Genomic DNA, 23,165 nt, shown 5'->3' with positions numbered 1-23,165 from the left:
TGTGTGTGGGCTGAATAGTAACTCTGCTAATCCCACTCTGAGGAACTCACCACAGGTCTCGGTCCAACTCCATTCATCCACAGTGTGTGAATATTTCCCACTTAGCAAGCGCCAATTTCTCTTGACAACATGACCTCAACTTCAATGATTGCTTTAGCATAGGCTTAAATTTAGGTGTGGTTATTATTAGAGAGTTTGGGCTATTTGCAGACATACCTCAAGGGGGCGCTTAAGGTGTCCTCCTCTTAGAGAGCAATATGGTGATAGAGGTGACACAGGAGAGATAATGCAGAACGGGAAGTCAGAGTGATTCAATGTGTGAGGAGGACTTGACCTGCTATTAGTAGCTATGAAGATGGAGGGAGGGGGCCACAAACCAAGGAATACAGATGGCCTCCAGAAGCTGAGAACCCCATCCAAAAGCCAGCAAGGAAATGGAACTGCATAGAACTGAGTTCTGCAAACAACCTGAAAGCAGATTCTCCTCCAGAATCTCCAGTGAGGAACCAATGCAATCCTGACATTTTACAAACGCAGTTCTAGATTACCAGAGACTAAGGAGACATGATAACTAAATTTAACGGGTGGTTCTTGATTAGATTCCGGAGGTGGGTAGGGTAGAGGCAATTTTTTAAAAATATTGAGGAAATATTTAAAGAACGGAGGAAATTTGAATTCGGCACCTGTGTTAGATAATAGTATTTTATAAATATTAAATTTGAGTGTGATTGAAAAAAAATGTCCTCCTCTTCCCAAACCTCCAAGTACTACTATTCCACCTGCTCTCCTTCCCTTCTGCCCCCCAACAGGAGGAACCCCAGACTGGGGTCAAGACTTAAAGGGATCCACAGAGATATGCAAATGGGCTGCGGGGTAGAGGAATACACAGATGTTAATTTTGGCAAATGTTTAACACAGATGTGAAACCTGCTCTTTCCTATATCTCTCTATCGAATATTGTTTTATTGCTTTTCTCACAATTTCCCGTTCCAACAGGTAGTCAGGCTGTTGGTATTCCCTTGACTCTGAGGATTTTCACTGGGCTGAAAATAGAAGCTGCTTGAAGAGCAGAGGGGAGAAGAGAAGGTGGTATACTTCTGGGGTGTGTTTGGAGTTTTCTCTGTTAGGAAGGAAACAGGTGGCCTTGGAGGAGGTGGTGTATCTAGGGAGTCTGGTGCTCCAGCTCTCCTAGCCTCACCTGAAGGAACCATATGGTGTCCTAGTGTCCCTGGTGTCACACATGGATGGCAGGGATCACTGCAGCAGCCCCTTGGGCTTTTGCACAATCTGGGGAGTGGGTCCCCCATACTGACTCCAGTGTGTCTCTGACCATTTCAGCAAGATGGTGTTTTAGAGTTAGATTTAATGAAGAAAATAAAGTGATGGATATTTCGTTCACACCTGTATTTATAAACAAAGGTTTATACCTGCCTTGAAGTTTTCTTTAGGCCTGTCTTTTGCATCTCTATCTCTTTGCCTCAACTCATCTCCTTTTTCACTGTTTCTCGCTCCTCCCACGTGGCTGGTGTGAGGGTCTGGGTCTCCATTGTCTGCCTCAGAGGGGAGCCTCTCTCTGCAGTGAGCGGAAACAGCAGAGGCTCAGAGCAGAGGAGCCGGGAGCGCTGGCTGGGCCAGCTCTGCTGCATTCAGTAGGGCGAGGGGCTCACCTTCCTTCGGCTCCCATTCCACGCCTTCTTCCTCATCTGAGAGCTGAAACCTAGGGCCCAGAATCAGTCATGGGCCTGGGGTAGGAGCCAAGAAAGCCAGTTGTCCTGTCTCTGTCCAGGCCCTGAGCCTGAGGCTGTAAAAAAGGTCTCTGACCTTCTCCTCTTCATCCTTAATAATAGAAGCTGAAGTTTTAGCGGGGCACATGGCCATCTAGAACCAAGATGACATTTCTCAGCCTTCCCTGGAATTAGGTGTGGTCAGGAGACTAAATTCTCGCAATGGGATGGAAGCAGAAATGTCCTGTGTGATTTTGGGGAAATGGCCTGTGTTGCTGTGACCTTATTCGTCCTTCTTTCTCTTTCTGTCTAGAATAACAGTTGGCAAAGCTCTTCTGTAAAGGACCAGTAAGTATTTCCAACTCCTTGGGTCATATCATCTCTGTTGCTGTGACCCAGTTCTGCTCTTGAACCTGGATAGCAACTACAGACTATACATAAATGAATGGGTATGGCTGTGTTTCAATAAGACCTTACTTACACAAACAGGTGGAGGATTGCATTTGGCTTGTGGGTGTTAGGTAGTTTGCCCATTCCTCGTCTAGGATGCATAGGTAGTGGCTGGAGCGAGAGCAGCCATATTGGACCGTGAGGTGGAAATCATATACTGAGGATGGCTGAGAAATAAGCAAGAAGGAACCTGAGTCTCCAGTTTTCACAAAGCCACCCCGTGAGCCCTCTGGATTTCATTTATGAGAGAGAAATAAATTTCTACCTTGCTTAAGCTACTGTCAGTTGCAAATGAGCCTAAGCCTGACTAATACGCCATTCACGTGTGGTTAAGCCCAAAACATGAGATATGAGACTTGAAGAATATGGGCTCAAACCTCTAGCTAGAACGAAGCATGTGTTTCTCAGGAGTGTGTTCTGTACTCTGACTACCGCCTGAAAGTCCCACCTATCGCTATTAAGCGAGGCTACAAATCAAACTTGGCAATTGATCTTTGTGTGTTGGTCATCACAAAGTGGTGAGGGGCACCCATAGAAAGTCCATGCAACAGACTCGCAGTATCTGGGGGTTCGCAGAATGGAACATTCCATGGCAGCAGGCTGCCTCTGCCAGCTCCACACACTGGAACCCAGCTCTGACACATGCTAATGAGACTTACAAGATACAGATGCACTGAGTTTTAACCCTTTGTTTTTGGCTGTCAGTTGGAAGCTGTCCATAGAACCAGCAGTATTCGGAGAACCTGTGGTGTCCTGTAGTAATTCTGTCGATTTTGTTTCTTGCGTCTGAGGGACTGACTGCTGAATTCCTTGAGGAAACCCAAAGCCCAGTTCCTACAACGTGGGAGTCTGACACAAACTGAAAGAATCACAGGGTAATAGAAAAAGAGCTACAGAAAAACCTGCAACGTGGCTCTGACTCCAGGCTGACCCCTTGCAAGGAGGCTTGTCCACTCTCTAGAGCTGCAAGCAATGCTGTAGCCATTTTGGTTTATGGGAGGCGTGGGTTGTTATTCCTGGAGAAGAGGAGGCAGAGTGGTGATGTGCCCACACTGTCTTTAAGCATTTAAAGGTGTGTGTGTGTGTGTAGTGTTTCATGAGGCAGGTATGGGCAAATTGTTGCCCATATTTCATGAAAGAAGGTTGAGGAATGGGCTTCTTCCAAACAAGAGACATAGATTTTTTTTTTTAAAATTTATTGGGGTGACAATTGTTAGTAAAATTACATAGATTTCAGGTGTACAATTCTGTATTACATCATTTATAAATCCCATTGTGTGTTCACCACCCAGAGTCAGTTCTCCTTCCATCACCATATATTCGATCCCCTTTACCCTCATCTCCCACCCCCCCCACCCCCCTTACCCTCTGGTGAAATCATATGGTTCTCTGCTTTTTCTGTCTTACTTATTTCGTTTAGCATTATACTCTCAAGATGCATCCATATTGTCATAAATGTTCCTATTTCATCTTTTCTTATTGCCAAATAGTATTCCATTGTGTATATATAGCACAACTTCTTTATCCATTCATCTATTGAAGGACATTTTGGTTGTTTCCATGTCTTGGCCGCCGTAAACAAAGCTGCAATGAACATTGGAGCACACGTGTCTTTATGGATAAATGTTTTCAGATTTTTTGGGTAGATAACCAGGAGAGGGATTGCTGGGTCATATGGTAATTCTATTCATAATTTTTTGAGGAACCTCCACACTGCCTTCCATAACAGCTGCACCAGAAGAGACATAGATTTTGATTAGACCTAAAGAAGAAAATTTTGGCCTTTAGAGTGATGAATATTGGGGAGCTTAAGTGAGGGTGCCAAACCCCAACCTGAGACGGTGCAGGATGGGGTGAGGAGCACAGACTTCAGAAACACACAGGCCCATGCTCACATCCTGGCACAGTCTCTCACTTGCTGATTGGCCTTGGACATGTTGCTCAACCTCTCTGTGCCGTAGTGCCCTAGCTCGCAGGGTGGTTTTGTGATGACTGGAGAATCAGGCCATCCTCAATAGACACTTTCACCTCCTGGTCCAAGATGGCTGCTCTCACCCTAGGCGCTACACCTGCGTTCCAGGCCAAGGATCAGAAAACTGCCACCCTTAAGCCAAATCCAATCCTCCATCTGGTTTAGTCGGCAGATGATAATACTGCTGACTTGCTAGGGATGCTCTTAGGAACTGATGTAATAATGTTCATAAAGGGCTCTCCCAGTGTCTTACCCAGAACAAATGCTAGGGAAGCATGCAATGACCGATGAGATCTCACTGGCCATGTGCAGTTCAGACATTAAGCCTAAGTGAGGCTGCTTAATCACTGCCTCGTGTCTGTGCAGGTCGGATCGCACTGAGAACCAGGACAACTTCCGTTGTGAAGGCTTTTCTTCCTTCATGTCTTCATCTTCTGGATCTTAGGTCCAAGCTGTCTCTGGAAGCCTTCCCTGGCTTGGAGAATCTTACCACTCACTCTCAGGACCCCATGGGCCTTGCTCTGTCACCCTGGCCTCAGCAGCTGCTGCTCATGGTTTATGGGACCATTTGGCTGATACCTGTCTCCCCTACCATGCCCTCTACGTTCCTAGAGGGCAGGGCTATGTCTGTTTTTCTCATCAGCGTACCCTCAGCAGCCAGCAGATGCTCATGAAATGTTTGTAGCATGAATTAATAAATAAAGGCAGTGTCCTTTTTGTTGTATTTTCATCCTTCCTTTCTGTTTTCTCAGATCAATTTGCATAACTATTTTCCTGACATGACTGGTTCTGCCCTTGGCCCCGAGCTTCATATGCCCATGGCTGGGATGGAGTGGGTGGGGGTGGGAGGGTTGTACCTCAGTGAGCTCCAACAGATCTGGTTGTGGAGGCAGGAGGCTGAGCAGAGGCTTCCAGAGCATGTAGGGTCAAAGGCTGGGGTTCTGTCAGATAGCAGGAGAATTTTGCTTCAGACGGGCTGCTGCATACCTATTTGTTTTCAAAGGCTTTGGGCTAATCAGAATTTCAAAGGATACTTTTAAATATAATAGGATTCTACCTGAAAGAGCAATGATTGAGGAGGTGGAACTGTTTATTCCTCTAGTTGCTATTCTGGGCTTGTAGCAAAGATAGCTAGGGCCTCCCGATTTTATTTTCATTCCTGCACAAAATGAAAAATCTAATGGGATGGCAGGATGGCGGTGATGGCAAGTCCACAAAGAAATATTCCACCGGGCTCCTTGCCTCGTTATTCTAAGGAGAACAGAGGAGTCCAGAAAGCAAACAGAACAGTGTCGTTCCTAGCAGACTGGTCCTACCATGTTTCCCTGAAAATAAGACCTAACCAGAAAATAAGCCCTAGCATGATTTTTCAGGATGACATCCCCTGAACATAAGCCCTAATGCATCTTTTGGAGCAAAAATTAATGTAAGACCCGGTCTTATTTTTGAGGAGACACGCTATGACGTAGAGGTCATATGTCCTCTTCCCTTCCCCAAAACAGCCTTGGTGGGTCAGACACATCCTCAAACAAACACAGAATTTCATGTACAAAGTGCTGAAAATCCCCCTTGAAGTTCAAATCACTAGTATTAACACTTTTCATTGTTTTTATAATTGTTGCTTCTGACCATAGTAGTCTTGGGGAAAATTGTGTAGAAGAGAAAAAAAACCTCCACCCTAAAACAACCCCTTCTCAAAATTGTGGCGGTGGCTGGCTGGGAACCTAGGAGAGTATGCACATACATACAGCACTTAGAAAGACCTGCACCTTCTTTTCTCAGACTAGCTGACACCCTACCCAAAGAAATGCATCGCTTTTTCTGGAAATACTTGGGACTGAAAGCATCTGCAAAGGGGTTTCATAGAAGCTTTCTGGGATCGATTGAATGAAGCCATCATTTCAGAAATTTGCACAGAATTAGAGCAGGTACTGTGTTTTTAAGAGTGGTGTTGAAGTTTTGACGCCCTGCAAGTTTTTGCATATAGCCAAGAAATGGCGGAAGCAACACACTTCTGCTTTGCACGTACAATTGTCATTTCCACACTCAGTTGTTTTATAACCAGGTTCCAGGTGCTACTTTGAGATGCAGTGGAACAGAAAGCCCGTCAGCCCATCTGAACAGCAGACACAGGTGATAGCTGGGCAGTGGCCTGTGCAGGTGTGTAAGTGGGGCCCTGTCCTGCTGGCTCCAGGTCCAGCATTCAGGGAATGAACTCATTGCACGCAGCCCCCAGGTGACCTGCCCTACCCCTTGGCCATCCTGGAGGCTGCATCCTTGATTTTGGTTCTCGGAATCTAACCTTGTGGAAACAGTTACTGAAATGTAATGGAAAAACCTGTGAAAAGAATGATGTATTTGGGCCACTTCGATAGTTATCTTAAAAAGCTGTGCCTGGGCATTATTCCGGAGAAACTACATTTAGTTCTCACAGAGCACACACGCTTGAAGGGTACAAATAGTCAACGCTGCTATTTAAAACCATCCAAGGCTCTTGCTGTGCCTTTTGTTGAGTGCAATTGCATTATCTAATGAATAATCAATGTTTAGCTGATACCTGAGGCCCAAATACTAATTCTGAACTAAATTTACTGATTTGTTCTCTGTTTCTGATCTTTACCACCGAGCTTATTCTCCTAACATGGAACCCCTCCTTGGGTGCTGACCTCCAGCCCATCAGTTTCAGAGGACATCCAGAAGACCCATGGGCCCTGCAACAGCGGATGGTAAGATTTTTGGAGGGATGGATGATATATACATACTATTTGGCCCACCTGTGATTTTAATCTGCTATTACCTTTAGGTCCTTTATTTTTTCTCACTCATTCATTTATTCCTTCACTCAGCAAATATTTCTTTGCCAGGGACTCTGCAGGAGCTAGGCCTGAGGAATGATTTTGGTTCTGTCCCCGCCTTGGGGAGTTCGCAGTCCTTGCAGTCCCAGGATTTGGCAGTAACTGACCTGGACTTTGGGCTTTCTCTCTCTCTGGGTCTCAGATGTTGGAATGGACCATGCCTCTGATTTTTCAGAGCCTCTCGATTCAGGGTCAAGGCCCGGCTCTCCTGGGTCTGGAAAGTTTCTCCATGTGTTTAGTGATGTTGCACTGGCCGGTGGTGGCAAAGTCAAGTGTGTTGATTCCACACTACAGAAAGGAATATCCTTCATCTTTTCACCTGTTGGAGCCCAGCGTGGTCTGTCAGAGCACCTGGAAGGAAAGGACCACATTTTATTCATCTTTGCTTTCTCAGCTTCTGCCAAAAAGCCTAACATGTAGTAGGAACTCTCAAAATGAATAGTGTCAATGGATGTACCTGCTCAAAGTTAGGTCTTACTCCAGGATCAATGCGGCCATCTTCCCAGATGAGGGGAAGCTTTATTGTTCCAGCGTAGTCTTCAGCTTCCAAAATGGAGACCAGGAAGAGCGATGTGTCGGCTCCCCAAGAATGCCACCTCGCAGAGCTTATGTTCTCAGTTCTGCAGGCAGTCGTGGGCGAGGATGAACGCACTGCAGATGGAAGCTGGCAGGAAGTGGCTACACTCAGAAGTTCGGGGACCAAAATGGTCGCTGGTGGGGAGTCCCTTTTACATAGCTCTCTCTGGAACCATTTGTTGAACCATTTGTTCAACAACTAGTATGGGAAGGTCTGTTCTGGTTACTGGGGGTATAATTGGGAGCAAAAGAGACAAATGTCCTTACCTTCATGCAGCATATCATAGAGTATTTGTGTGAGGCTGTGTGTGTGTGTGTGTGTGTGTGTGTGTGTGTGTGTGTGTGTGTGTGAGAGATCAATAAACAAAATAAATTCTTACAGGGTTCATTAGAAAGTTTCAAGTGGTATGGGGATGATTTTAAATAGAGAGCGCAGGAAAGTCTAATTGAAAAGATGACATTTGAGGAAAAGATCTGCAGCTGGTGAGGGAATGGGCCACATGGATTTCCAGGGGAAGACCATTACAGACAGAGGGAACAGGAATTATAAGGCCTGAGGTGGCTTGAGCCTCTGTGTTCTGGGAACAGCAAGAGCCTCGTGTGGCTAGAGGTGAGGGGCCACAGATGGGAAGGGCCTTTTGGGGACGGGGTAGGGGGAGCAAACATCACCCGTGTGTCTGTCCTTACTTGGCACCTATTTGGGGACCTACACAGGTCAGTTGCCCAGGGAATCTGAATCAAAATCTGCCAGAAAAGAAAAAAGAGGTCTGCAGTGGCCTAAGAGGAGGGAAGAATACTGAGATTTCTGTGCTCCCAGTCTTGTGCTGTATGGGTCAGGGCTTGGTGCTTTGGAGAGTTTAATGAAAGTATTGTTTACAAATTGACGATAGGGGGTAGGGAGAGGGAGAGGGCACAGTGCTGTGCCAAGTGGTGGGCCATACCAGGAGGCCGTCCCAGTCCTAGGCCAGAGGGAGCAGCGGAAGGAGCAGTGGGGCCGTGACCTTTGGTTGACAGTACAGTCAGTCCGTGGTGGCAGCTGACACGAGCCAGTAGGAAATGCCCACACTCATTTCTTCTTTCCTGCTCGTGTTTCCCATGGGCTGCCTTCAACTGGAAACAGGAGGGCGAGGGGGCTCGTTGCCGTAGCCCACCTGGGTCCGACTTCTGGCTTACAGAACTGGATGGGAGGAGGATGGAGGGTGGATCTGAAGGGATGCATGGAAGACTCCTGGCACGGACACTATAGAGAGGCAGGGGTGTGGGGAGCAGAAAGTGAGACGGAGAAACCGCGGGCTCTTTGCTGTGCTCTCACTGCTGCCCAAGGAGGACCACCATCGCGTCTCAGCCTGATGCCCAGGGGATGCTCCCTTTGGAGTGACGCTCCCCTGGGCAGCAGACTCTGTCCAATGCCGCGTGTGCCCCTGCCTGTGCCCACACATGGGAGGCGGAAGATGTAGACCTGCTGCTTAAATTGAACGAAATAAAAAAAAAATGAAAATGACGTATATTTAAGGTATGTAGTGGGATGATTTGATGTGCCTACCCACAGTGAGACGATCCCTGCAGTCAAGTTAATGTACATAGCATCTCCTCACGGAGGTACCTTGTTCTGTGGTGAGAACACCTGAAACTACTCTGAGCAAATTTCCAGTATTCAGGACTGGAACAGAACAGCGTGTTATTAACCGTATTTGTCCGGCGTTAGCTAGATATCTGGACTTATTGAAAGGTGATGCTGCCTCGGAGGCAGAGCCTTATTATCCTCGGCCAACGTGGGACCAGACCAAGCCCGTCTCGCAAGACTGCAGTCGACCATGCTGCTTCAGTTACCATGGTGTAACCAGGAACATTCCCGGGCAGGACAGCGGAGCCTCAGAGCTGCAGCTGCTGGAGGAGTTAGAATTCCTCACAAACTGTCAATGGCACTGGGAATTATTAGGTAATGTCTCGATATCCATGGATTTGTTTTCTTTGGTTATAGAACTGACTTTGAAATTGTTGGTATGGATGACTGGGAATCTTGCAAATGTTATCACTCCAGGTGGAGCGCTGAATCCGTAATGTGGCCGCCTGGCCGTCTGGAACTGGGCCCCAGCATACGTCACTGCGTTCATCTTGTGGCACTCTCCCCTCGTTCCCTGCAGCCTGGCCACCCCGGAGCCTGATTTCTGGGCCTCCAAGGGCCACGTTCCTTTCTACCTCTTGGCCTGCCTCTCTGATTCCCTCTGTCTCCTCTTTTGTCTCCTCCTCTAGACATGTGGCTGCTTCATTTCTACTTAACAAGTCATTTCTTCATGGACACGCACTCTGACATTCTGGACAGGCCTAGGTCATCACTTGTATGCGCGTGTAGCATCTTTCTCATCTAAAACTTCTCGCAATTGTAATTGAATCATTAACTGACTAATTAGTTGTTTCATGTCTGCTCCCTTCCTCTATTTGATTGTGAGCTTTGATTTGCTGCTGCCCAATGCCTGTGCATGGAAGACACTCTGTAAATATTTGAGGGACTATTGACCAAAAGCTAAAAATGAGTTAGAAGTGGGTGTACACACACTGCACAGAAAAGAAATAAGAAGAGGCGTCGATTAGAAAGGACATACTTGCCTGCCCTCTTCCCACCCCAGTCTTTCTTGGTGTTGGGAGTGTGGCGATGTCGCAGGCAGTGACAGACAGCCCTGGAAAACGGAGCAGGGACAGGCAGAGATGCCTAATCCATTCCCCAGATACCTGCGGACAAGGACGAAAAGCTGTTGTCATGTGTCTCAACACTGATCTCGTGCTCTCTAGCAAAACAAAATCTAGTTGAGCAAAATCAACAGAAGAAAGCTTTAAAAATATGAGAATAGTAAACCACCTGCTCTGCTGACTGATTTGCAAAGGTCCAGGCTTGAGGCCTGAAGTGATAACAGGTTCAGGTCATCAGAAATTACTTTAACTGGCATCCTGACATCTGGGGAATTCAAGAGCCAGCACAACCAAGTGGGCTATTTATAAAATGTTTGTAGCTCTCTAGACCAGCGGAACAACGAACACATCAAGGCATCCATATATCGTTATTAGAATTCACCCGCATTACAAAGTGGTCAGGAAAAAAGAATGAAATGGCAGGATTAAAATCCAAATCTTTATATCATGATGGCAGATGTATATTTGTGGGATGAAATGGTCTCTGTGGAAGGGGCCACATTATAAACGTGGGCCTGACAGGCTCTAAGAAATAATGCCTAGCCTCAAAGGAGAATAGAGGTAGTTTAGAGGGAGCTCAGAGGAATGATTTAGAGGAATGGCAAGAATGAGGCTGGTAAAATAGAGGAAGAACGGAGTGAGAAAAGGAGTGGGAACAGGAGAGTGAGGTTGATGTGAGGAGGGAGGCAGGTAGACAAAGGAGACAAATTTGAATGCTAGGTACATGGCCATTGCAAATTCCTTTTGATTCTTTGATTCGTTCATTCACTCCTTTTAATTCTTCTTGTCTTCCACTCCTATTCGTTTTTTTTTAAAGCTCTTTATTGGTGTATGATTGGCATACAGAAAGCGTACATATTTAACCTATACACCTTGATGTTTTTGGAGATAAGTATCCGCCTGTGAAACCATCACCACAATCTTATTTATACCATAAATATCCATCACCTCCCAAAGTGTCCTCTTCCCCCTTTTTTATTGTTGCTCTTGTTTTGTTGTTTTCCTTTTGTAGTAAGGGAACTTAACATAAGATTTATCCCCTTAGTAAAATTTTAACGCTGCAATAGAATACTGTTAATCGTGGGCCCTGCGGTTATTCAGAACGTATGCATTTTGCATAAGTGAAACTTTGCACCCTTCCATCAATACCTCCTCACTGCCTCGTCACCCCAACCCCTGAAAATCACCATTCTACTCTCTGCCTCTAGGTGTTTGATGAACAAATTCCTTTATTGTGGTTTAAGTTTTGAGTTAGTGTTTACTAATCATGCTAACATTATTCCTTTCAGTGTGCATGGACCAGCTAAAGGGCTTAGCTTCTAAGACTTGATTAAGAAGCTGACTCTTGCAATTGCTCCATTCCCGGTCATTTTCTGTTAGACGCCTGTTTTCCCAAGCCTGAAATAGGAAGTGCTGTGATTTACAATGGTTTATACTATAATATACAATAGATGAAAAGACAACATAACCATACCACTTGCATTGTTTTAGCATGTTATAATAAAACATAATTCGAGGTATAAATAATATGCAAAAGGATACATAATGATATGCAGAAGAATATACCAAAATATATTCTTATTTACCTCAGATAATATGGTGAAGAGGAGGTTCTGGGAAACTGAAGACTGTGGTACCTTGAGAATTGGAATCAGGCCTGGACTCCCTATATCAGCTGAGCACGCCGTCCCCTGTATGTGTGACTTGAGCAGGTGGTGGTAGAGATTTCTGCTCAAATCCAAATGTCATCGTAGGCTTTGATGTAATCATGAGACAGTCTTTTGGGGTCTCAAGTCTTATTAGGAATCATTAGCAAAATCCAGACATCCTGGAGAGGAGTCACACCTTCAGTGTTTATTACGTGACCCTGTAGTTACCAGGCGTTAGAGTCAATATTCTACTGCTTGCCACTTCCTACTTACTAGTTCTCATTTCCTATGTCAAACCTGAAAATCCAGACTTCTTACTTCTTCAGGTGCCTCGCTGAAGCCTCCTTGTGGGGCTGGGCAGTGGGGCGGAAGAGGGAGAAAAACTTGACACTTTCCCCCACTCTGACTCAGTGCCCAATACTTTTCTACTCCTAGTCCTCTCCTTTCCTCTGATTTCAAGGTACATAAAACTGCTGGAGTCTTTTTTTTGGGGTTCTCTCAACTGTGAGACAATCGCCATGTCTGCCCTGACCTACCTGACTCTCAATTGGTGGACCATTTCATGGGAAAAATAAAACTAAGGACAGTCAGTCCTTTCTTTAGTTCTAGCTTCTTGCTTACACCATCACAGCAAACGATTAAAGGCTTAACGCTTTCATTTTTGTTTGTTGCTTTCATCTGCTATTCCAACACCTATTCTCTCTTTCTCTCGCTCTCGCTCTTTCCCAGCTCAGCTGAGCTGACATTTCCTCAAATAATTTTCCTGTCCCATTATCACCTTCTCCTTGCGGGACTCCAGTTACACATATGGTACATTGTTCTATATTGCCCTTAGATCTTTGAGGATTGTTCATTTTAATTCAATCTCTGTTTTTCTCTTTCAGATTGGGTAATTTCTATTGTTCATCTTCAGGTTCACTGAAGTTTTCTTTTGCTTCTCTCAATGTGCTGAAAACCATGCAGTGAAATTTTCATTTCAGTTATTGTACTTTTCAGTTCTTGAGTTTCTATTTTTTTAATGGTTTCCATCTTCTCTGCTGAGATTCTATATCTTTTCATTCATTAAAACTATGTTTTCCTTTATGATTTGGATATATCTCCCTTTAATTCTTTGAATATATTTATAATAGTTCTTTTGATAAATTGCATGTATAGAACATGTCCAGGCTGGTTTCTGCTACCTGTTTTTCCTTTCTTGACTGCATTATATTTCACTTTGTATGTGTCTAGTAATTTTGATTGTGTACTAGATATTGTGGGTGAATCAGTGTGAAGGCTGGATTTTGTGATATTTCTTTATTGATTTTTGTTTTAGTAGCTACTGGGATTACTGGTAGATCATTTTGAACTTGTATAGGCTTGGATTTATGTTTTCTTAGAGAGAATCTGTGAAAATCCCAACATGTTTTCAAAACCCTTTTAAATTGTTAGACGCAGTCTCCAATCTCTGTTTCTTCTGGTATTGCACTTTTGTCAAGGCTTGGTTTTAGACGTTGGTAGGTAGGTCTACTGTACGCCTTACTCTGGAGCATGATTCTTACTTCTGAGAAGTGGTATTTCTGGTGTCTTAGCTGGATACTTGGGCTGTGAACAGGTGTTATGAAGGTCTTTCCACGCTTGCTGACAACATCCCCTAACACTTTTTAACCTCTCGTATTTCTGTTCTGCTCTCAATCCCAGAATAGGCAAATTCTGTTATGTCTCATCTAAAGTTTTGTTACACGTGTATAGTTCAGTCCTTGGCTAAGCCCTTGCAGAGATCTCCACGGACTTCTGAGGACTGCTCTGCATGTTTCCTCCTGCTTTCATGCCCCACCTCACAGAATCAACCCACTAAGGTGGCCCAAACTCTGATCTCTGCCTACTCAGCTCACCAGGGCTTCTGTGTTCTGCTTGGTCTCCAGCTTACTGCCACCCAGATGAGGAATTGTTCCCTTCTGTAGAGCTGGGGGCTCAACTTGTGAATTTCCTTTCTCTCAAGAAATCAGTTTTACGATTTTGTATGTGATTTGTGAAAACAGTTACATCATATGTTTTTTCCAGTTTTAAATTGTTTTCACAGGAGGACTAGTCTAGCTTTAGTTATGGGAAACAGAAGTCCCACGGTGGATTCTTGAACAAGGAATAGTGAGAGGGCGTTGATGGATAAGGGCTGCCTAAGACAAGGTGGCTTGTAGAGGGAAGAGCTGAGAGGCAAGACCCTGAGTCGGAGGGTGTCAGTCTTCTATGCCAAGAACCAAGATCAGGATGAAGTTTGCAGAAACACAAACAAACAAAAGGGAAATAGCATGATGAAAAAGAACCACTGTGAGTTATTGGTAAACTGGATGTGAAGAATGAGGAAGAAGGTTAAAAATGGTGTCAGAAATGCTTTTAAAAAAGAGTCCTTATCTTTGGAAATACTGACATGTTTATGGATAAAATAATACAATATATTTGATTTGATTCAAAATAATCAAATGTAGGGATGAGGGAAGGGAGAGGGTGAGGATAGGTGAGATAAGACCCACCACGAGACGATAATTGTTGAAGCTAGGTTATGAGTACATGAGAGTATATTATATGAGTTTTTCTACTTTTGTATATATTTGACACCTTCAAATTAAAAAACAACAACAACAAATCAATAAAAAACATGACCAAGGTTATGAAGCTGGGAAATGAAGTGTTGGTGAAGTTGGGAAGAGTTGGGAAGAGTGCCCAGTGGTGGTTTGTTAATGTCTAAAATAGGCTTTTGTGCAAAAATGTTTTAGAAAAGGTTTGCTCAAGGCAGCTCATTCTGCTTAAGTGTCAAATACAGGATGTATTTGATTATTGGCTTGAAGATGTGAGTCACATGGCACATGCTGAACAGAGGCCATATCTACAACTACTCACTTATCCAACTTCGGATTTAGCTGGCTGCTTCCGTTCGCTGATAAAGTCCTGTATGGTCTGGGCCCAGACTACAATAGACAACTTTGGCTAGACTCGGGCACACATCTCCCTGAGTGGTTCCTGGAACAATTTTTGGAGTCGTTTTGCTTTTCTCCCCCTTTCTGCACTGTCTCCCAGGCCAGCTATGTATGCCTGGAGCCTTCCTGAATCTTGCTTGCTCTTACCTGCTTCTTTCCAGCTAACTGTGGACTCCATAATTGAGCCCCAGAGAGGGGCCTGTTCTCACAGCCTGAGGAGTTTCAGAAGTGGAGACTTTTCTACCAGTTAAGGAAAAAAAAAAAAAGAAAGGAAGGGAGGAAGAAAGGAAGGAAGGAGGAAAGGAAGGAGGAAAGAGAAAGAAAGAAAAGCATTATTTCCTCTCTTACTTTCCACTTTCTTCTCTCATTTAACAATTCCTTTTGAGTGCCTAACATGCCATGTGCCAAGTTTTGTGTTAGGGATTGATTAGAGGTTCAGAGGTAAGCAAGACATAGTTCCTTCCTTAAGGACCAATAGCCTGGGAGGGGATGACAGACATACAAACAGAGGACTAGAGAAAGTGACGGGTTCCTCCTCTTTGCACAGGAACCAGTGAGGCACAAGGAAGAAGGGATCACCCATTATATTTTCTCTCTCCTGGGCTTGGATTTTCATACCGTCCTTGACACGTGTGCATGCTTTAGAGTCTTCCTGGATCTCAATTTGCTCATTTTTAAATAAGGTTAAGTATACCTACTTGCAGCTATTAGGAGGGTCATATTAGAAAAGGTCTAGAAGGATTTTTCCAAACTACAGGGGTTGATGATGGGTATTATTATCTTTCCTTCATCCCAGGTGCAGCAGCAATAACTGCAGCCTGGCTTTTCCCAGGAGACACTCAAGAGATCATTGTCACCTGCACACGCAGACGTGTTAAGATACGCTGAGGGCTGCAGCCATCTCCAGGGAAGATCCATAAGTAAGAGGAAAATTCTTTTTCCATGTAGGTAATAAATCTCCTGCCTGTTGACTTTTAAGTATAGAGCCAAATGTCCCTTTTGGTCTGTTACTACCAACCACCACCTTAACATTTGTTTTTCTGTATGGTTTACAGAGTACTTCTAACTGTCATAAATCATTGGTGTTTCATAATAACCCTTTGACTTGGTAGAATAGATTTTATTTTGACTCTTATTTACAAATGTGGAAAATAGGGACCAGAGAAGTTAAAAAAAAATTCCCAAGATTCACAGCTGGTCGAGGCAGAGCCCCTGATTGAGTTCTGGTCTTCTCTTTCCTAATTTTTGAAATTGTTATCTCCTCCCTGTTTAAGTATCTATAGCGCTCTGGGTTCTCCTGTGATGTCTTTAAAAATAGGTTTCAAAATATTTTTTTTAAATGTGTAAGAAATTATTTGTATTTTGACATATCATGGACATCTGAAGCTGCCCAGCCCCTTAGGGCTGTCACAATATATCAAACAAACAAATAACCATCTCCATTGTTTTGTGGATTATTTCCCCATGAGGCAGATGTTTACTTTTCACGAATGAAAGCTCATTGTTGTCAGGCACATTTAAGAGGCTTAACCTGTCTCCTCTGGCATATGGCGCCAGCTTTTCATGATAAAACTGGTTGTGTGCAGTGGCCTGCAAGACAGAGAGCCTCTCTCTGAAACTTCATCCGTTGCATTTGTACCACAACCCTGTTTTCCAATGCAGGGGCTCGTCTGGGCCTCTTCTACCATGAAAGGGGAAAAGAAACAACAGGCTGTTTCCTTTGGTAGAAAATACTCATATTTTAATGGGTATGATGTCATGAATTATTAAACTAGCTTAACTTTAAAGCCCAGCCAAAAGAACACATAGTGAAGAATGACCTTGAGACTCATGAAAAATGGGAATGTTGAGTGTGCCTGCAGACTCAGAGATGGATTTCGACTTTCGTATATATTTATGCAACTGTGAAACTTGTTCCCTTGTTCCCAGAGAAATCCTTTGTGCAGCCGTGTGGAGAAAGTTATTACATTTTAGTGCTGGAGAGCTGTAAAGTTGCTTTCCTTGTGTCTCCTGAAAACCAGCGGGCTGGTGATCTTTTGTGCTCGGGGGAATGGTCTTTAGGAATGAGAGGTAGTCTCTCAGAAGACAAAAAGAAACAGACAGGCATTGTTCTTTAAAACAGAGCCGAACATTAAGTTCTTAGAAGGCATGTGTGCATACCCGGTCAGTTGCAGTGCTCTCTTGTTTCCGATTCAAGGTGAATCAAAGGAAGAGTAGGTCCAGAAGAACAAAGATGGTCTACCAGCCCCACTGTAGCATGGTCATGACTCCACAGTAACTGGTGACCCTGGAGAGTGCTGGAGAGGGCCTGATGCGGGACAGGAGCCTTCAAAGCTTTGTGTTTGGCCACTCCTGGCTCCTTCTCACGCGACAGGTTGCTGGGCAAAATCACAGGCTGTAATAGTGGCATGAGGTGTCCTTGAGTCCGCCAATGGGTGCTGTGAAGCTGTGTCTACACACACAGAGACGTGTGATTCAGTCTCCTCTGTCTTCTGTGTGACACAGTTCAATGAACAGTCTCTGAAGAAGGGAAAGGAGTATGAGGTGGGGTAGGGGGAGGAACCCGTTATACTGAGAGTCATTAATGCTTGGCTCTGTCTTATTGTGACTCATTATGTAGATGTGCGGTATGATCCCCATTTACAGGGGGACAAACTGAGGCTCAGTGTGTGCGATTTTCAACTTCACACAGTAATTGACAAACCTGGGCTTTATCTGAATCTAGATCCATCGGACTTCAGAGGTTTATGCGAATTTACAATTCTTACTATGAGGTTGTGGTTTAACTTTTTTTACTTCTTGTTTGTTTGAACTCTTTGGCCATTATATGCTGATGCCTTTTTTCAGTCCCTTCAGATCCACTCTCCACTCCGCTCTGTGACCTGGCAGACTGACCTGTCTTGACTGGGACTCTTGTACTTGAGCTAACAGTTGGGATTGGCCAACGCGAGACACAAACAGGACACTGGAGGGCAGACGGGTGGGAAATGAGATGGGGTTGCTTATTTTCCCAGTTTCCTCTCTGTTGGGTTCTCTACTAAAGACCACAACTCCTGCCAGGCAGCCCTCTCCATGCAGCTCCCCTCTCTGGGTTTTAGTAACTGCTCCCTTCCCTGGCCCCTTCAGACTTGGTGGGGAATTAACATTGGGGAATAGCTCTCTGCTGGTGTTAGCCCCTGGGTACGACTGCACTGTCCCTAGTGCTTTCTTAAACATTACCCACACCTTGTAAATCAGCCCCTGTATTAAGACAGCTGGATTGCTCAGTCTGGATGTGTCATGAGTTACCTTCTGGGACCTTGACTGACACAGGTGGACAACACTTCTGGGCTGGTGTTGTCCTTATTAATGACTATTTTTACCAGGAGGGTGATGATTTTTGTCTCTTCTTTTTTCCCTAAGGATTTCCTATTTATAACTTCCAGAAGGGCTGGTTCTTTTTTTAATCCTTCACCTTCCTTTTGCCTTACTACTTGCTCTCTAAATTTCCTCCTTTCCCCTCGAATTGAGTCTGCAAGACCAGGGAAGGCCAGTTTCCATTCTTATTTTCCAAGACTGAATTTCTTTGGTCTCCAGAGGCGCTACTCTATTCTTGTATAAGCATTTCTTCGCAAAACAGTCTGTTGAGAAAACAGTCTTGAGAAAACAATGCACATTTTCTAAGCTTCTAGGGGAAATAATTATTTCTCCAAAAAGGAAGGGAGATCATGAAAGTATGTTCAGTAAGTAACAGTCAGGATAATAAAGGGGAAAAAAGGCAGGAGATTCAGAATCAAGGTCAGTTTCCTCCGTTGTTGGATTGCAGCAAGCACTTAATGGTAATAAAATCTTTTTCCTGTATAATACATTTTATATTAAAACTGCAGCCATTTAAATGAGGGATTTTATGTCTGCACAGTCTTTATTGAGCATGAAGGATTAAAAAAATGCTTCTTTTTTTTTTTTCTCTCCCCTTAAAAAAATGTGTCTGGGGCTCGCTGCATCCCAGGTTCACAGAAGTGAAGGTTCAGAGGTGGCGGGTGGCCAGAGTGGCTTGCACACTTCCTGGCTTATGCTTCTTAACCTCAGACCCCTGGTATTCCGGGCCTTTGTGTCTCCTGAATAAACAGTAAATCTTTCCTGATGGCCTGGCAGCTTTACGTAGTGGATTCACGCCTGTTTTCAGAGGAGCACAGGAGCCTTCAGTGTACCTTTTCTCTCCTTTTACTGGTGATTTCGCCAGAGCCTGTGTCTGTCGGCGGGGTGAGGCTGGTGGCTCAGCCCATGTCTGGTGCAGGGCAGACCCTTGCACTGCAGAGGTCAGCACTCAGATCATGCAGACGGTCATGTCTTCTGGTTCTAGGACAAGAGAGGTTGACTGTGGTGTCATTTTGTAGGTTGGCTTGACATGCGTTCATTCTTCTGTTGAAGGATATTGACTCCTGTTTTCCTGAAGGCTTGAGATTTGTGAGCTAGACCTGATACTAGGATAGCAAGATAAGCTATTGAGAACTCCTTAGGGCCTCTTTCTACCAGGGAATCATGCAGGGTGAAAAGTCTGCTAGACTGATTTTAAGGCTTTTCATTTTGGGCAGATTGGAAGTGGTCCCTGAGGTTCAAGGGTATGCGGACATTAGATATGCCAGGAGGAAAAACGCAACTCACATTTTTTTCCCTTGGTCGTTGCTAATATTCATGGGGTAAACTGCTGGATTGGAGTATTCTTGGTCATGAGTATGGTACAGAGGAAACAAAATCACTAGGCACATAGCTTATGAGTATTTGAAAAATGCTTTTGTATAGGAAATTATCTGCCAGGGAAGTAGACTTTTGTTGGTGTGGATCTGACCTGTAGCAGGAGATGCCTCAGCATCTATAAATAGCTGCTCTTTGAGATAGAATGAATTACCTAAAGATGGCAGGCTCCACACTTTACATCTTAAATTGCCAGAGCTGCGCTTTCAATTCGGTGGTTAACAGCACCTTTTAAAATCTGAATTTCCCCAGTACATTGACCAGATCTGCAACAACTTGAAATATGCTTTAAAAACAGACCAAAGCCAGCATAGCGGAGAGAGCATTTACTTAAACAACTATTTTCTTTTTCCTGTAACGTCATGTAGATCTAAGCCTTTTCTGTATCTTTCCGCTACAATGGCAGCATGCGACCTATTGATACAATCTGATATTCCTTGGGAAGTAAGAGGCACATGGATGAATGGAGAGGATATTATTGTCAAGTCTAAAGCTGTTGTTTTGAGCCCTGAACTAAAGTTTTCTGCAGTTTCCTTTTTAAAAAACTCAACCTTTCAGGAAGGTTTGGCTGATATGCTCTGATTTTTATTTTTGGTAGTGTTGGACTCATGTTCACTCTGGGCTCCTGAAAATTGGTTTGGAGGATTTTCCATGGAGGAGAAAATGTGGACAAATACGGTTAGTGTACTTAGTGCTGAAGGCATTGGCTGGGAAAGAAATGGGATGACACAGTTCTTTAAGCCAAAAAGTCATGATCTCTTTGTTCTTGAAGTATATATTTCCGAAAACCTTAGGAAAAGCCTGTGACAAAGAAGGAAGGAAATGAAATAAGAGCTAGAGGGCCAACAGTAACTTAGAAAACAAAACTGCTAGCCCTGGGATAGAAGCATGTCACTGGAAGAAAACATTTTATCAAAATAATGAATTTTTATTCCATGGGACAGAAGAAAGAAGATGATTTCACTGAGGAGGCACATGGGCTCGCACAAACACACACACAAAGGGAAGAAGGAATGCTAAAGCAGAAGGATGTTGGTGTACTTTATAATTCTGCATTTGTTTTTCGAGTTTTGAATTAATTAGATACCATGTTGAATTCCAAATGTGATAATTAGGCAAATTAATGCTGCAGTGAAGTTATTAATGAGGCAAAATATGCTAATATGCTTTTGATAAAGAGCTCTTCTTCTGCCTTACCAAGAAATTGGCAAACATCTTTTATTTGGGGCCAGACAGCCTATCTCAAGCGATTACTAAAAAGGTTCGCGGCCGTATGCTGTGAACAAATGTTGTAAATAGGGGTTAATGTCTAAATTTTTGATATGTGTAAACCCCGATGAGTCTCAGCAAGTCCTGTGACGCTGCTAGTCTGGCTTCTGAGCGGCAGCAGTGCACAGAAAGGCCAAGGGCTCTTCAGCGCCCTGCAAGGCCAGTCTGAACCCCGCCAACCCCACTATTGCCACTGTCGTTCCCATAACATCGTCACCGACATTCAACGTGAGGAGGACACTAGCTGCCAGCCTGCCAACCTGCTGGTTTCTTTTTGGCAGACTTGGTGTCTCCTTTGGTTTTTAGATGTTCAAATCTCCTAGCCTAGAATCATTAGGGAATCCATTTAGTGGTTTCAAAGTAACAGCAGAATTTCTCTTTCCGATCTTAACTCTGCTATTCAGAGCTCACTGTGCCTCAGGAGCCTCCCTGAGACCATTTACCCCAGGGACCTGGCCATTAAAACAAAATTTATGGAAAGATGAAAAGAGCTTTCCCCCAAAGCATATCATTATTTGAATCCTTTTAATCACACACTCCACGCGGGCATGGCCTGTATAACTTTGAGTCACTGAGATACAATATTTGCTAAATGAGTTTCATTCGGCACCCCAGGTAGGACAGTTTTGACTGCTGTAAATCTGAGGAGGGAAGAGCCAGATGCGTGTTTGAGTGGGGCAGACCAGTTGTCAGTGGTTGGCAATCAGTGCTTTTGAGGTGTGTTCTATGGCAGGAGAGAAACTGTTCATTAATTGTAAAGCATGCACAGAAAGTGTTGGATCAGTTAGGAATGCATTTGACTGCAAGTTACAGAAAACCTTACTAACTGTGGTTTTAGCAGATGAGTTTATTTTTCTCCCATAAAAAACAGACCGGGGTAGGTGGTCCATAGCTGACACATATCTCAACCATGTTGTTGGGGTTCTTTCCATCTTTCCATTGGGTCACCTTAGTGGGTGGCTTTTGTCAATGTGGGCACAAGATGGGTGACATCTGGCTTTCAGGCAGGAAGAAGAGGGAAGGGTCAGCCAGTCTGTCCTTTTTTAAAAGGTTTCCCTGAACCTCCGTTTATATCTCATTGGTCAGAATTGGGTCACATGGCTGTCCCTAACTGGAAGGTCATGGATAAGGTTGGATCAATTGGCCAACTGTCTTTGTTACACTTCTTTTCTTGGGCACCATGATCCTGCGATGGAATTGTGTCCTCAGTTACCTGCCACTCCAGGGTACTTACCTAAAAATTTGGCTACCTGGACAAATCTGATATTTGGCTTCCCTGGACAAAGAGAAGGTCAGGTAATAAAGCCGTTTTACTCTCCCCAGGCTGAAGACAGTGCACTGTGGCGAATAAACCTATGAACTTTAGTTTGAGCTGCGTAACTTTGGACATATGGTTTTCACCTCTCTGATCCTAAGTTTCCCTATTTGTGAATTAAAGAACATTCCCCGGGGTTATTGTTAGGAAGTAATTGGGATAACACATATAAATTATCTAGCATATTTAGCTTGTTAATAATTGGCAGCTGTTAAAGTGGTGGATTAAATACAGGTTGCATTCATAATGAGCTAATGTGTAATAGATGTGTATCAGGGGGAAATAGTTACACGTAATTCTTTACATACCCTGGTGTGTGGAGGGGTCTTTTTGCCGAATGGATTGCTCATCGGGAAGACATAAGTTTGAATGGATAAAGTCTGTAGACAAAAGGTGGAGAGACTGCGAACCATGGGAAGCAAAAATGTAGGGACCAGGAGGCAGAGAGCTAGGAAGGAATGCTGGATGGGGATGGTGGTGAGAAAAAGAAGACCCGGAAGCTGTGAGGTGGGGAGGGAGGCCTGAGAAGAGATGCCTAATGGGGAATTTTGCCATGAAGCTCTGTACTGCGTGGTGTAAACCCTTCCTGTGACTCACCTGCAGAAACTTCTGGAAAACATGTCTGACTATTCTTTTGGTGAATGTGAAAAAACACTCAGTCTTGCCTCAGGCTGGTGAGAAGTTACAGCTGACATAGTTTCTGGAATATTCTTTCTTTTTTTATTAGTTTCAGGTGTGCAAAACAATATAGTGATTAGACATTTATATACCTCACAAAATGATAACCCCAACAAGTCTATTATCCATCTGACACTGTACATGGTTATTACATTTTTGACTAGATTCCCTGTGCTGTACTATATATCCCCGTGACTGCTTTTTTTCAATTATAGTTGACATTCAATGTTATATTAGTTTCAGGTGTACAGCATGGTGGTTAGACATTTATATAATTTATGAAGCAAAATATTCTTTTCAC

General features: G+C 44.0%; 1 long non-coding RNA gene across 4 annotated transcripts in view; it reads left to right on the top strand.

Annotated features, from left to right (window-relative positions):
• LOC141570999 (uncharacterized) overlaps window positions 1-23,165 on the top strand; it is a 42,972-nt gene that overhangs the window by 7,592 nt on the left and 12,215 nt on the right. Inside the window, exons 2-5 of one of the 4 annotated variants that reach the window (XR_012495445.2) lie at window positions 2,038-2,072; window positions 5,929-6,074; window positions 6,212-6,872; window positions 15,665-15,812. This is a non-coding gene — a long non-coding RNA (uncharacterized LOC141570999). Of the gene's footprint in view, window positions 1-2,037; window positions 2,073-5,928; window positions 6,873-15,664; window positions 15,813-23,165 lie in introns of all 4 variants that reach the window. The other 3 variants (XR_012495443.2, XR_012495441.2, XR_012495444.2) reach the window with 3 other exon arrangements.

This window comes from Rhinolophus sinicus, chromosome 16, assembly GCF_057876585.1.
Source record: "Rhinolophus sinicus isolate RSI-liver-muscle chromosome 16, RSI-T2T, whole genome shotgun sequence".
In the NCBI taxonomy this organism is placed as follows: domain Eukaryota; kingdom Metazoa; phylum Chordata; class Mammalia; order Chiroptera; family Rhinolophidae; genus Rhinolophus; species Rhinolophus sinicus.
Note: the sequence above shows the minus strand (reverse complement) of the source record. Positions and strands in the feature narration are given on the sequence as shown.